Consider the following 16,602-nt stretch of genomic DNA (forward strand, 5'->3'; position numbering starts at 1 on the left):
TGAACGGTGAAGTGGCTTTCCCTGAATTTCCTGGCTACATCTGGGTGTTTGATGGTGAGTTCGGCCATGTCCTTCAGGTGCACTGGTATCCACCTAGCATAGTGGGTGTGATCCAGTGCATGGAACCAGGGGACCAGCTCTGTCAGAGCATCGAGGTACATCATTAACGATCCCTGCCTGAGAGAACGCACATACACTAGAACCAACAGTTCTAGTTCCAGCACGGTTGCCCAGTAGTGAAACTGGGGGATGTCTTCTCCTCTCTGGCAACACCAGTCTTCAAACTCCGGAAGGTCCTCTGCATCCCTGGTTTCTCCCAGACAGTAGTGGTTGTAGGCACGGTGTTGCAGGATGTACAGTGCTGCTGCAGTCACTTGATGTGCTCTTCTTGTGCGCAAGACATGGGATGCTCGCAGGAATGAGTCTGCTGTCCCTGCTGTCGCAATCTCGGCTTGCACAAGTGCTTGCACCCAACCACTCCCTTTCAGCCAGTCCCCTAGTGTCCTCAGTGCCGCCATCTCTATGTGGAGGCCACCAAACATCACCACTATCTGGTCTTCACCATAGCTCTCTGGCCACTTCCACTGTATCTGCTTGGCCAAAGCAAACAGTGGCTGATCAACGGTGACCACTGGTGTCTGTCCAGGATTCAGGTGTTCCACAGCATTCTTCACGACGTCCATTGAGTGCCGGATCATGGCCACTGTGTGGGCACTCTCCAGGAAGAGTGGAAGCAGCGACGTGGGGCAGATGACTCGAGCATCTGGTGGCTGTCGGCTGGCATGAAATGCAGCCCAAGATGTGTTGTCATTGTCCACTGTACCAGTGTTGTCTTCCAGGACTCGCTTTGCATTGCCTAGCCATTGGTATTCTTCATCAGTCTGCTGTTTGAAGTCTCCTCTGGTCAATGACGCCACTTTAGCAGCTGGGACAGGCGACTTCTTGATGCTGCTAGTGACAGGGGGTACATCAGTGTAGTAGTGCGGCAAGGGGGCGACTGTCTTGGACCGTGCATCCCCAGATCCTCCAACAATGACGATACTCCGATCCACTCCTTCACCAGTGTAAGAAGGATGTTGTATGAGGGAGATAGCGGTACCATGGAAGGAGTCCTTTGATGTTGTTGCACTGGGGTTGTGATCTATGTTGTCTACAGCGGCAGTTGTAAACACTTTGCCACGCATCTTCGGAGGGCAGACCACTCGTTCTCTGTGAAACTGTTGGCAGACACTGTTGCCCATCTGTGCTGAGAGCTGGAGCACTCTATCATAGGAGATGCTCAGGCCAAGGTGTGACAGTCTGTCGACCAATTCCTTCTTGCGTGTATGAGCATGCAGCATCATCCCTATGTATATTGGAAGTGGGGTCTCCTGTGCAACACTATACCAGTCAGATACCAGTACACCTAGCCTCAAATACTAGACCATGTAGCATGTCAGTATTATACCTAAGACATTTACAGAACTAAGACATTCTTTTCAAAGTATTGTGTTGAATCCAATATTTGCCTAGATAATTTCCAAATAAAATTATATAACAGACTGTGATAGATAATATTAAGTTGAAATTGGTACCATTGGATTCCTTGCCCCCAAAAACATACATTTAGATACCAGAATCAAGTCAATAGCTGCATTACGTCCAGAGATAATAGCAAATGTAGATTTCAAGTGGCGGCCATTTTGAAATCCAATATGCCGGACATAAAGAGAGAATTTCAAGTGGCCCAATATCTGAAAATGTTCGCAACATATTAATGTACATTTGTGCCAAATTTGGTGCTTGTATCACAAAATGCACAATTCTTTTGAATATTTGGGCTAAGCCGCCCCACTAATATATATACGTACATATATATAGATACACACTACCAGTCAAAAGTTTAAGCATACTTTTAGTGTTAAGTACATCAGTAAAGTACCTTAACATTACATAGACAACATATATATATATATATATATACACACACTACATAGACAAAAGTATGCGGACGCCCCTTCTCATAGTGGATTCGGCTGTTTCAGCCACACCTATTGCTGACAGGTATATTTAATCAAGCACACAGCCATGGAATCTCCAGAGACAAACGTTGGCAGGAGAATGGGCCATACTGAAGAGCTCAGTGATTTTCAACGTGGCACCCTCATAGGATGCCACCTTTCCAATAAGTCGGTTCATCAAATTTCTGCCCTGCTAGAGCTGCCCCGGGCAACTGTAAGTGCTGTTATTGTGAAGTGAAAACGTCTAGGAGCAACAACAGCTCAGCTCAAAACAACAGTTCAACAACAGCTCAGTTGTGGGCCACACAAGCTCACAGAAAGGGACCGCCCAGTTCTGAAGCACGTAGCACGTAAAACTCATCTGTTCTCGGTTGCAACACTCACTACCGAGTCGCAAACTTCCTCTGGAAGCAACGTCAGCACAACAATTGTTCATCGGGAGCTTCATAAAATGTGTTTCCATGGCCGAGCAGCCGCACACAAGCCTAAGATCACCATGCTCAATGCCAAACTTTGGCTGGAGTGGTGTAAAGCTCGCCGCCATTGGACTCTGGAGCAGTAGAAACACATTATCTGGAGTGATGAATCATGCTTCACCATCTGGCAGTCCGACGGACGAATCTGGGTTTGGCAGATGCCAGGAGAACGCTACCTGCCCGAATGCATAGTGCCAACTGCAAAGTTTGGTGGAGGAGGAATAATGGTCTGGGGCTGTTTTTCATGGTTCGGGCTAGGCCCCTTAATTCCAGTGAAGGGAAATATTAACGCTACAGCATACAATGACATTCTAGACGATTGTGTGCTTCCAACTTTGTGGCAACAGTTTGGGGAAGGTCCTTTCCTGTTTCAGCATGGTTTCCTGTTTCAGTTTCCTGTTTTCAGTTTCAGCATATGCCCCCGTGCACATAGCTAAGTCCATACAGAAATGGTTTGTCGACATCGGTGTGGAAGAACTTGACTGGCCTGCACAGAGCCGTGACCTCAACCCCATTGAACACCTTTGGGATGAATTGGAACACCGACCGTGTCAGGCCGAATCGACCGACATCAGTGCCCATCCTCACTAATGCTCTTGTGGCTTAATGGAAGCAAATCCCTGCAGCAATGTTCCAACATCTCGTGGAAAGCCTTTCCAGAAGAGTAGAGGCTGTTATAGCAGCAAGGAGGGACAAACTACATATTAATGCCCATGATTTTGGAATGAGATTTTCGACGAGCACATACGGGTGTGACGTTCGGGTGTCCACATACTTTTCGCCATGTAGTGTGTGTATATATATATATATATATATATATATATATATATATATCAGTCATGGCCAAAAATATTGGTTCCCTTACACTTTTTTCACCTTTGGCACCTTTTAGAAGTTGTTGGAAATAATTATTTGATTTCAAGCAGGTGATTCTCCTTTACTTTGGAATTGAACTCACCTGTGGTGAGTTGCGGGTGCCTGCAATATAAAAAACACTCATTCAACCAGTTTGAATGGAGAAAAGGAGTCATACTGCTGTGTTGTGCCACTGTGTGTACCACAATGAGCATGGACAAAAGAAAGAAAACCAGAGAATTGTCTGACGAGGTCAGACACAAGATTGTAGCCAAGCATGGGCAATCTCAAGGCTACAAATCCATCTCCAGAGACTTTGATGTTCCTGTGTCCACCGTACGCAATGTTATCAGGAAGTTTAAGGCCCATGACAATGTAGCCAACCTCCCTGGACTTGGCCGCAAGAGAAAACTTGATCGAAGATTGCAGTGAAGGATTGTTCAAATAGTGGAGAAAGCATCTCAATCAACTGCCAAACCAATTCAAGCTGACCTTCAGACAAAAGGTACGACAGTTTCAACTCATACCATCTGTCGCCAACTCAATGAAAGGGGGTTCTATGGTAGGAGACTCAGGAGGACTCCACTGCTGAGAGACATAAGAAAGCCCGACTTTCTTAAAGATAGAAAGCCTGGTGTGGGAAGCTCATTCATGGTGATAGGAAGTGCTTGACTGCAGTTATTTTGTCCAAAGTCTGTGCTACCAAATATTAAGTCGAGGGTGTCAATAGTTATGTCAATGCCATTTATTTTTATTTTCTGATTTAAAAGGATACATTAAGTTCTGAATAAAAAACAAAGGTTCTGTAATATTAACAGTGAAATAAAGAATTGTGGAGACCAAATACTTTTGTCAATTTAAAGTTATTTTTAGAGAAAATTGTGAGTTATTTGAAAAAAGTGTAAGAGTTCCAATATTTTTGGCCTTGACTGTAATATATATATATATATGTATATGTATATATACATATATATAAAGGAGGATAAAGTGATGGCATAAGGACAGAAATAATGTGGAGGATCTGTGTGGATAGAGATCCGAGATTGTAAGGATCGTGAGATACTTGTGGGATCCTTTTACAGGACTCCTGTTATTAGCGAAGAGCAGCAAACAGTGGTTTGTGAATCATTCAGAAAGGTCTGTGGAAAGGAAAGTATTGATGATGGGGATTTAAATTTGCTAAGGATAGATTGGGTTCAGGAACGGAGAAAGAGTACAGGAGGATTTTCTGGATCTAATACAGGATTCCTTTTGAACCCAACTTGTGGATAAGCCCACCAGGGGGAGTCCAATGTGTGGCAATGAGTAACAAGACGCCATATTTAGTGCCCCAACTCTCGTTCCCTTGTGAGATCTCGCGAGAATATATTCCCATTGGAAAATCACCGTGCTTCGTTTTGTACATAATTCCTGAAAATCCTTTGGAGTGCCCGCTCGCGAGAGACCCCATGTCAAGAAATCCTCACTCAAATTCGACCTTTCACAAATTGCGTACACATCTACAAATTGCGTATGCATGGCAAACCCATCAATAATTCTTTCCTGCCCTATAAGCAGGAGGTGCCCTGATTCTAGGCCTCCAGAAATGGGATACACAAGGAAAGCAGACACAGGAGGAGCCCATTCGGCCCATCATGCCTGTGCCACATCAATACCAAACCAATTTTACCGTCAAAATGACGCAATTTCATTGAGGGAATAATGGGAGGAATGTGGATGAGACAATATGGCATGCCCATTGCCCAGGGATATCCCAAAAATGCCAAAACAAGAAATATGTCGTGCATAGCACGATACTTGCCTAAAATAAGTTGTTGGCCTATGATGACCTCAAAAATAATTGGTGGTTGAATTCAGTGATCTGGTATGCAAATCCTCTTCAAATTTCAAGTTAATCGGATAAAAATTGAGGATTTTAGAAATTTGGCCTATGTTGACCTTTTGGCCTATGTTGACCTTTTGGCCTATGTTGACCTCAGAAATACTTGGTAGTTGAATTCAATGACCATATATGCAAATCCTCTTCAAATTTCAAGTCAATCAGATGAAAATTGAGGATTTTAGAAATTTGACAAGGTTAGTGACCTTTGGCCTATGTTGACCTATTCACCTTTTGACCCCAAAAACAATCGGCTTCTTGCTTATGACCAACTCTACCATGTGGTGAAGTTTCGTGAAGATCGGTTAAAAATTGTGACCTGTAGGCGATTGACATACAGACAAACAGACAGAATAATGCACAAGACCAACCAATATACTTGAAAAATCTTCGATTTTTGCAAGTAATAAAAAAGCGGAAATATATTTGTTTTAATTATTTAAATAAAAAAGAAAGAAAATTGTTGATTTTTTTTCCCGATGTGGATGAAGGCGGTTCTTGGGTAAGAAACACACAATATCAACCACACACCACCCCTTGACAAAACCCCTACAGAGACAACACTCCGATCAGGCGCACACAATCACCCATCCATACTCGCTCTACCTATAGCTCCTTCCAATATATCTATGCCTACTATCTGCAATACTTCCAGGTACCTATCTAATTCCAATTTAGACATCTACTGTTTCTGCTGCCACTATATGGCTGCTACTGAACCCTCTCTATGGCATATACATACAGTGCCTTCAGAAAGTATTCACACCCCTTGGATTTTTTGTCACTAATCTACACATAATGTCAAAGTGAAGTTTTTTTTGAAATTTTCACAATATAATTAAAAATGAAAAGCTGAAATGTGTTGAGTCAATAAGTATTCAGCCCCTTTGCAATGACACTCCCATTTGAGCTCAGGTGCATCCAATTTCCTTTGATCATCCTTGAGATGTCTCTACAACCTGTGGCCCATTCAATTGATTGGTCATGATTTAGAAAGAAAGACCCCTTTCTATGTAAGGTCCAACAGTTGACTGCATGTCAAAGCAGAAACATTCCCATGAAGTCAAAGGAGCTGTCCGTAGAACTCCAAGATAGAATTGTGAGGAGGAATTGATCTGTGGAAGGGTATAAATAATGTCTTGAGTGTTGAAAGTTTCCAAGAGCACAGTGAGCTCCATCAATAGGAAATGGAAAGAATATTGAACTACCCAGAGTCTTCCTGGAGCTGGCAGTCCGATCAAACTGAGCAACCGGGAAAGAAGGACCTTGGTCAGGAAAGTGACCAAGAACCCAATGGCCACTCTGACAGAACGACAGAGTTCCTTTGCTGAGATGGGAGAACATGCCGGAAGGACAACAGAATCTGCAGCACTTCACAAATCTCGGCTTTATGGGGGAGTGGCCAGACGGAAGTCCCACCTGAGAAAAAGGCATGTGAAAGCATGCCTGGAGTTTACAAAAAGGCACGTAAAAGACTGAGAGCATGAGGCAAAATATTCTGTGGTCTGATGAGATGAAAATTGAACTTTTTGGCCTGAATGCAAAGCGCTACGTCTGGCGGAAACTGAGCACAGCTCATGACCCATCTAACACCATCCCTACCGTGAAGCATGGTGGTGGCAGCATTATACTACGGGGATGTTTTTCAGCGGCAGGGACTGGGAGACTTTAAAGGATAGAGGGAAGAATGAATGGAGCCAAATGCAGTCGGACTATTCGCGGTTCCGCTGTTCGCAGTTGATAAGATGCGACCTGTTTCTCTATTCGCGGGAAAGTGTCCCGTGAATTTGTGGGGGGTTTTTCTATTCCTGGCCGTGTTCCGCGAAATCGCGGTTTTTCATGGGCGCAAAAAAAAAATTTCATGAGCCGCGAACTTGACACATTTATAAAACCCATCTTTCACCAGCCATGCATAAAGCAGCGAGACATACATGAAAAAACATCTTCTACGAGCCACGAGCATGACCTGCTTCTACATTCACTGCTGTGTGCTTTGTATTTTCATGGCTTTCGCGGCCGGGAATTTTAGCCGCACTATAATCGAGAGATTCGCGGGATGTTCCACCAGCTGCATAACACGTCATCCCAGCGAGTTACTGTACAGAATGAAAACACTCCACAGTATCTATAAGTGCAATATTATCTGTCTCCCTTTTCCCCATTGAAACTGGGATGGCATGCAATCACGGATTTTCATTGACATTCGCGGGATTTGCCTCACCATTTCCGGGATTTTCATAGACATTCACGGGATTTGCCTCGCCATTTCTGTGACTTTCATCGACCTTCGCTGATTATAATCGACATTATCGGGATTTGCTTCACCATTCGCGGATTTTGCCTCGCCATTCACGGTTTGTTCCTCTCTATTTGCGGATTTTTGCGACTCAGGGACATATTTCCCCTTTTTCCATTGAAACAATGCCCCGTCATTCGTGGTTTCGCAATTTGCGGCATTTTCGAGGAACGTAACTCCGCGAATAGCGGCGATCCGATGGTGTAGGCAAATCATTGAGAAGAACCTGCTTCAGAGTGAAAAAGAGCTTAGACTGCGGTGAAGTTTTTTGTTCCAACAGGACAATGACCCCAAGCATGCAACCAAAGCAACACTGGAATGGTTTCAGAACAAGAACGTGAAAGTCCTTGAGTGGCCCAGCCAAAGCCCAGACGTGAATCCCATTGAAAATCTGTGGAAAGACTTGAACATTGCTGTTAACCAAAGCTCGCTATCCAACATGACAGAGCTTGAGCAAATCTGCATGAGAGAAACTCAAACTGCACATACTATTCTAGAAGGGGCCTCACTACATTCCTGTACAGTGTGAAAACCACCTCTTTTGATTTGTAATTTATCACCCTACTGTCAGATCCTCGGATGGACTGATTGAGTTGTTAGAGCACACTGATCTATTTCCTTCCATTCAGCAAACAGCCCACAAAAAGCAATGCCCAGCCCACATGGGGTAGCCCACTAAAGGCCCATGCCCTGCCCACATGGCCTAACCTAGTTTGGGCCACGATGGAGCCTATGGATAAATCCAGCTGGCTCCAACGTGCAGGACACACTTGGGACCCACAAGTTAGCCCACATAGCACCTATATGGGCCCCAGCTGGACATGCCGGCTGGGTCTTCCAACAAATCTAGTTTTTTTTTAACTTGCATCGGTTTTGGAAGATAACATAGTCCATGCCTGAGCTACCAAGGCCCGTGCTACTCTGCATTTGTGGGTGATTGGGTTTCAGGAGTTAAACCCAGTAATCTGTTGTGGGTTGGTTTCCTGTAAACCGACATCTTCCGGTAGCCATCAGGCTTCCGGCAAAGCTCCACGTTCAAAATGGCCAAATTGCTTTCTTTTTCAATTGCATTTGTAAAGCTAATGCTGGGAAATACTCGGCTAAGTTGCCCAAGAAGGTAGTCTGCCATGTGTCTATGTACAATGGCGAAAGTGTCATCCACGTACCCGTTCCAGTATCGTGGGAGCCAATTCTCATCAGACTCTAATATATTTTGCTCAAGTTAGCCACTCAAGTTAACCTCACCAAGTTAGCTACAACAGCAGAGACTGGTGAACCCATGGGCCAAATGTTTGTGAATAGTGTGTATCATCATAGATGAAGGTCGTGCTATTCAGAGACATCTTCAGCAGGCTGGCGACATCCTCAGGCATTAATTGACTGTTCTGACAAGTCATTTTCCAATAATTAGAATTAAACGTAGTGGTTGCTGGGAGTCAGCGAGAACCCCATGATAGTTAGAAGCATAGGAGGGTGCTACAGGTGGACCCCAGGTCTCTGGTGCTACAGGAGGTCCCCCAGGTCTCTGGTGCTACAGGAGGGCGCCAAGGTCTCTTGTGCTACAGGAGGTCCCCAGGTCTTTGGTGCTACAGGAGGGTCCCCATGTCTCTGGTGCTACAGGAGGGTCCCCAGGTCTCTGGTGCTACAGAAGGGCCCCCAGGTCTCTGGTGCTACAGGAGGGCCCCCAGGTCTCTGGTGCTACAGGAGGGTCCCCAGGTCTCTGGTGCTACAGGAGGGTCCCCAGGTCTCTGGTGCTACAGGAGGGTCCCCAGGTCTCTGGTGCTACAGGAGGGCCCCCAGGTCTCTGGTGCTACAGGAGGGCCCCAGGCCTCTGGTGCTACAGGAGGTCCCCCAGGTCTCTGGTGCTACAGAAGGGCCCCCAGGTCTCTGGTGCTACAGGAGGGTCCCCAGGTCTCTGGTGCTACAGGAGGGTCCCCAGGTCTCTGGTGCTACAGGAGGTCCCCCAGGTCTCTGGTGCTACAGGAGGTCCCCCAGGTCTCAGGTGCTACAGAAGGGCCCCCAGTTCTCTGGTGCTACAATGGCTGCTAATTCAATTTGAAGCCACACAGCCCAGAGAGTAAATTGTGCTGGAGCACTGGTCGGCAAAACTGAAAGCCAGGCCCAAAAGGGTTGGATGGCACCAACACCCAGAATCACAGGTGAAAAGTGGTTGCTATAACCACAATAGGGGGGGGGACTAAAGCCAATGAAATTGAGCATTTTGAAGGTATGTAAGCTTCGCTTCACACCATTCGTCGTCAGCGGCTGCTGGAAAGAAGAGGTGTAGGGCAGTTGGCATATGTGAGGGCCCATTCAGGCACAGATTAATAGTATAGGGGAAGCCCCCCCCACCCCCCCTAACCAAGCGACTCCATCAGTGAGTCAGGTAAGACCACATCAGGTAATAAGTGTTGTAATTGTTGTAATTAATGGGATTAGTGTCGAGTGAAGTGTTTAGGAAGCTCTCGACTTCCCTGCCCGAGTAATTGTATCTAAAGCCCATCTTCCTTCCTCCCTATAATCTGAAATGTTCCCTGTTATGCTTCTGTCTGTGTCGATGCTGAAGCTGATCTGTGTGCTCAGATTTTTTTTTGTCTGCTGAAACGTGACATATTTGGCGACGAGGTTTAACTCCAAGCCTTTCTGCTAAGTGTGGTTGGCAAGAAGGCCTACTCATGAGTATGAAGTTTGGGCACACCCTCCAAACCATCAGGAAAGACCTCTAAGAAACTCGGTGAATTCCTAGATTAGCATTACAACCCCAAGGCCTCGCCCATTGTGCAACACTGATCAACGTGTGTGTGTGTAAGCAAGGTCACTCGGTCTCTGGGTATCTTGCTAAACTTTGTGGAATTGGAGATGTTGAGGGACCGTTTTCTAGCTGGTATTATTGACGAGGCAATCCGATTTGGGCCCTGGGGATTTGCATTGCTATGGAATCGGCTACACAGTGCTCGGGATCTTCGGCACAGATTGTGTTCTTCATGTAAAGCCACCATCTGCAAACGAAGTGGTGTTCCGGGTACCCAGAGACAACCACAGCCAGCTCATGTCATTGGCAATTCATCAACTTATCCCTTTTAGGGTCCCTCTTTATGATTTGTTCTCTGTGGGTGCGTGGTGACAGTTGTATGAGATTGTGATGACAATGGACATTGGTCTTGAGGTTGATACTGGTGCCTCAGGATGGTCTGGGTGAGCTACAAGGAGGCACAGATGGAGACATTCTTAGGAGCGATGAAGTAACTCCGAGATTTTTCCAGCTGTGACCAGGATCTTATTCAATGTGGGCTAAAGCTTATGCTGAAGTGCTCTAGCTCCAAAGTGAAGGTGTCCCGGAACGGCGGAACCAGGCTAGATCTTTTATTGGGAGTCTCCCATTGAACTGGTTATGAAATCAGACGGGAATGTAAAAATATACGATGACCAAAAGGCTGCCATCAACCAGTGCTTACTGCCATACCAGTCTCCACGACCCCAAATTGAAATTTTTTACTATATTCTCGCTGGGGTAAGACCATCACAAAACTGGATTTGTGCAATGTGTTCTGCTGTGGTGTTGGACGAGGACAGAATACTCCACCGGGACTCTTTAGATACGCCCATCTCCAATTCAGGATGTCTTTGGCACCACCTGTTTTCCTAAGAGCAATGGAGAATTTGGTCCAAGGTATCCGTCATGTGTGTACATACCAAGATGACCTCTTGATAATGGGGGTGGATGACCAAAATCATCGACACAATCAGGATTTTGTGTGCGGGAGATTGTCTGATGCAGTTGCGCAAGGATAATGCGTTCTGTTTGAACCAGTTTGAACCCGTTTGAACCAGTTTGGACTAGAAACCAGTTAGGAAAGTTATGTTGAGATATCCCATGTGCTTCAAGGACCAGTGGGAATAAATTATTCGCAGTTATAGAAAGAGGTACTGTCAGTGGTCTCATCATCATCATCATCATCCAGAACCATGCTCTATAGTCCATACAGAGCGTTGGTGCTGCCAGAGCAGTTTCTGTGGCTCGGGATACAACCCTTAATGGGTCGCCACTCCGACACAGGAAGTCAGGATAGGAATTTGGAATTTGGCTGTGGTGCTGGCGGCAGCTCGCCTACTCTTTACGAACGACACAGTGGGATAGTTAACGTCCACCAACTAATGCCAGCAGATGGGATGCCAGTTTAACATCCATCTGGTGGATGGCACACACATTGATGAATCACCCTGCCTGTGAAACACTAGTGTGACAGTTTATAGCTGGGTCGGGATACTAACCAAGACTAGATCGCTTAGAGGCGGGTATGCGTACCCCATGGCCACCATGCCAGCTCTCGGTGGACTCGGGTGTGAAATTTCTTTATTCATATCTCGATGGACATGATCAACAATGACCACATACTTCTTGAAACTTTGTCTAGCGAAGCGAAAGTGATAATATCTCTGGCATCTGAAGGAAACCAGCAGTGAGTCTCGGTGCTGAGGAAGACGCAGTTGAGTCAGGTGGATGCGCTGAGTCACATTATGCTTCATGAGTTTCCAGCCTGTGTCCCCATTCCAGCAGAGATGGTGCATCTTCTGCACTTCCTATCCAATACACGTGGTTTCAAGAAGAGTTGCATCCCATACCAAAACAGACCCAGTGCTGTGCAAGAGGCTGATGTTTCTGTTGTCGGGTTGACCTGGCATTGTTGAGGAAGCATCATGTCCATTTTTCACACGAAAGACGGAGTTAAGCCGACAACAATGATGCATACTTTTGGACGACCAGGTGGTGATACCCACTAAGGTCCACCTTTCTTGACATTATTGAGGAACAGGCAGAGTCAAGATAATTAAATTTGTTGGCCATGCATGGATCATGACATTGAACACATGGTGCAGACATGTAGTACGTGTCAAACTGTTTTTCCACCTCCAGCATCTCTCCATCTTTGAGAGTACCCTATCCCCATGGATGAGGATGCACATTGACTATTCTGGTCTGTTGGTCATCATGGATGCTTATTGAAAGTGGATTGATGTGCATATTTCTACCACCGCTTCTTCTACCTCAACCACTGAAATACCGAGGGTCTACCTTACCTCACATAGTGTTTTCTGTCAATGTCTCGAATTTCACCAGTGCGGAGTTTGAGGACTTAATGGCACAAAAAACGGCGTTAAGCACATCAAAGGTGTTCCCTACCACCCAGCCTCTAATGGATTGGCAGAGAAGGCAGTGAAAGCCAATCAAGTCTGTCCTGACCAAGATCAAGGGTGGAACTCTCACCATGAAGCTGGTTCAGGTGTTGTTCCAAGTATCGAACAACTCCACACAATCTACCAATTGGACTCCTCGAAGTTACTCAATGTGTGTCAACTTTAAAATCCACGAGATTGACTTCGTCCTGACCCCACTACTCATATGGAGCGGAAACAGACGAAACAGGAAAAGCAGCATTTTGGATGTATAATTCACCGTAATTTGTCAACTTGTGATCTGGTCTATGGTAAAGGTGATCGTTGGTTACCTTTGTAGATCCTGTCACAAATCGGCCCTGTTTCATTTGTCGTGGAGCTAAGCCTGCAACACGGTGGTTTTGTGAGTGGGCATCAATACCATCTGCGCAAATGCCTTGCGAGAGAGTTGGAGATACACCTATTTTTGTGCCCTCTCCTCTTCGCAGAGGTACACCTCTTCCTCCATTTCCTATTAGGAACCAATAATCGAGATAGCTGCAGCTCCATACTCCTCAACAACCGAAAAGTCCATGAGGACCATGACCCATGTAAAGGGAATTGTATGTCGAATGTTGAGTGCGACTCTGGTGCGTCTAATGCTGCCAACATTCCAGTAACCCTGTGTCGCTCATCTCAGGTGCGCAAACCATCATTCATCATGAACTACCGGTAGTTCTTATTACCTGAAAAGGCTCACAGCCTGTTACACCGTTTGGGGCATTGGCAGTCCATCCAATGTTCCCAGGTATTTATTTGGCCAACTCAGGTTATGTTCCTTCATGTGACGTGTGCTGACGTCAGTTCCGGGAAGATGTGCGAGGGAGGAAGTCAGGCGCGCAGGTCACGTGGTCTTTGGGGTTTTGCTTGTTTGCTTTGTGATCATTTGAAAAACACAAGTCTTTGAGAAAAGCTGTTATTACTTGTGAAAATCGAAGATTTTCAAGTATATTGGGGTTGGTCTTGTGCGTTATTCTGTGTTTGTGGGTCAATCGCCGACAGGTCACAATTTTAAACTGATCTTCACAAAACTTCATGAGATGGTAGAGTTTGTCATAAGGAAGAAGCCTATTGTTTTTGAGGTCAAAGGACATCTTAAGGTCAAATTTCTAAAATTGTCATTTTTCATCCAATTGACTTGAAAACATTTGCATATTGAGTCACTGAATTGGAAAACCAACAATTTTTGAGGTCAAAGGTCACCTCAGGGTCAAACTTCTAAAATCATCAATTTTCATCTGAAAAATCAACAATGTTCATCCCATTGACTTGAGATTGAAATAGCAATTGCATAGTGCATCACTGAATTGGGAAACCCACTATTTTAAGGTCACAAGGTCAAAATTCAGCTCAAGGTCAAACTTCTAAAATCATCAATTTTCATCCAATTGACTTGAAAACATTTGCATATTGAGCCACTGAATTGGGAAACCAACTATTTGAGGTCAAAAGGTCAAAGGTCAACTCAAGGTCAAACTTCTAAAAGCATCAATGTTCATCCTATTGACTTGAAAATTAAATAGCAATTACATAGTGCATCACTGAATTGGGAAACCCACTATTTTAAGGTCACAAGGTCAAAGTTCAACTCAAGGTCAAACTTCTAAAATCATCAATTTTCATCTGAAAATTTGTCACTTTTCATTCGATTAACTTGAAAATTAAATAGCAATTACATAGTGCATCACTGAATTGGGAAAGCAACCATCTTGAGGTCAAAAGGTCATGGGTCAAACTTCTAAAATCATAAATTTTCGTCTGAAATATCAATTTTCATCCTTGAAATTGATTGACTTGAAAATTAAACAGCAATTGCATAATACCTCATTGGATTGGGAAACCAACTATTTTTAAGATCACAAGGTCCTCAAGATCAAATTTCTAAAATCAATTTTCATCTGAACAACAGTAAACTTTCATCCGATTAACCTGAAGATTAAAGAGCAATTGTATGGTACATTACGAAATTGGAAAACCAACTAATTTTGGGGTCAAAAGGTCAACTCAAGGTCAAACTTCTAAAATCATAAATTTTCATCTGAAAAATTGTCACTATTCATCCGATTAACCTTATGATTAAAAAGCAATTGCATTGTACATCACGGAATTGGATAAAGAGTTATGTTTGAGGTCAAAAGGTCAACTCAAGGTCAAACTTCTAAAATCATCAATTTTCATCTGAAAAATTGTCACTATTCATCCGATTAACCTTATGATTAAAAAGCAATTGCATTGTACATCACGGAATTGGATAAAGAGTTATGTTTGAGGTCAAAAGGTCAACTCAAGGTCAAACTTCTAAAATCATCAATTTTCATCTGAAAAATTGTCACTATTCATCCGATTAACCTTAAGCTTAAAAATCAATTGCATTGTACATCACGGAATTGGATAAAGAGTTATGTTTGAGGTCAAAAGGTCAACTCAAGGTCAAACTTCTATAATCATGAATTTTTAACTGAAAAATAATCGGTTTTCATCTGATTGACCTGAGCTTTGATTAAGATCATCAATTTTAATGTTATGAAATTTAATTTTAATTTTATTTTATTTTTTATTTGTATATTATTATTATATTATTATATATATTATTATATTATATTATTATTATTATTATTATTATATTATATTATTATATTATTATATATATTATTATATATATTATTATTATATTATTATATTATATTATTATAAATTATAATATTTTTTATTTTAATAAATTTAATTTTAATTTAATCTTAATGAAATCGACAATTTGATGTACCTGTATCCATAGCAACTTTTTTTTTGGCAGGAAGGAGTGGATTTTGCAAGTTTCGTGCTCCGCATGATGTCTTCATGTTTGTTTGTTAATCGTTTGGTAGCTGATAAATGGCAATATTAAAGGGCCTACAGTTTGTTTGTTTTCACAAAGAGTAGTTGAGTTATCACCAACACCCCAAACACATTCCAAATTCTGTCACCTTTAGTCGAGTGTCAGTCACCTGGTTAACTGCTGTATAAAAATTTAGGCCAAATAGTCTAGTAGGAAGACTAGGTCCCCCTGCACCCCCCGGAGATATACTTCTAATCAGTGTTCCTAGATTGGAAAAGATGTGTAGAAAATGACTAGCTATGGCCCCAAGCTGAAAAAATGTCCCACATACCATTTTTATGCAAATTACTGCTGCCATTATAAAAAAAACGATTTTTGACATATCTCAGCCAATATTGCAGATAATTGAAAAATGAAGGTGTCTAGACCCATGTTTTGAAGGGCATAGATCATGATAGAACTATTCATAACATGATTACATGTGTCTATGGTATACTAGTATGCATATTAATGCTGTAATTACAAAATAATCAGTTTTACAAATGATAAGGATACGTTAATACTGCAGATAACTTAACATGGTACATAAGGGGTCTAAACCCAGGTATTTTCAAGGTTAAATGTCAACAAGATGCTCCTGAGTCTTGCATAGGGGCGGGACATTGGCAGTAACATTGGTACCACTCAACTTTTCTTCCCACCATTGACTTTGTATTGCGAGAGATTTTCACTTGCTTATTTAAAGGTTTCTCACCCAGCCCACGTAAAATCTACCAACTCCTGCTGTTAACTCCCAAACATATTTTTTTATGTTATCCAATCACAGTGCAGAAATGACAGACTAGAGATCCAAATTAGTGCTGCTATAGCTGCCATTTTACATTTCCATCCATGTAACATGCGCGCTCGCGCGATCGTATCAATTGGTAATGTCGCGCGCTCGTATCAATTGGTAACGTTGATGTTATTGAATACCTCAGTTGAAAGTTCAGTCTTCCATTCCATCTGTGTGTTGTTCTTGGTATTCATCCTCCAATCTAGCCAGGTAAGATGCTAACTATAATGTT

This window comes from Myxine glutinosa, chromosome 1 (assembly GCF_964187855.1).
Source record: "Myxine glutinosa chromosome 1, kmMyxGlut1.1, whole genome shotgun sequence".
NCBI classification, from domain to species: Eukaryota; Metazoa; Chordata; class Myxini; order Myxiniformes; family Myxinidae; genus Myxine; species Myxine glutinosa.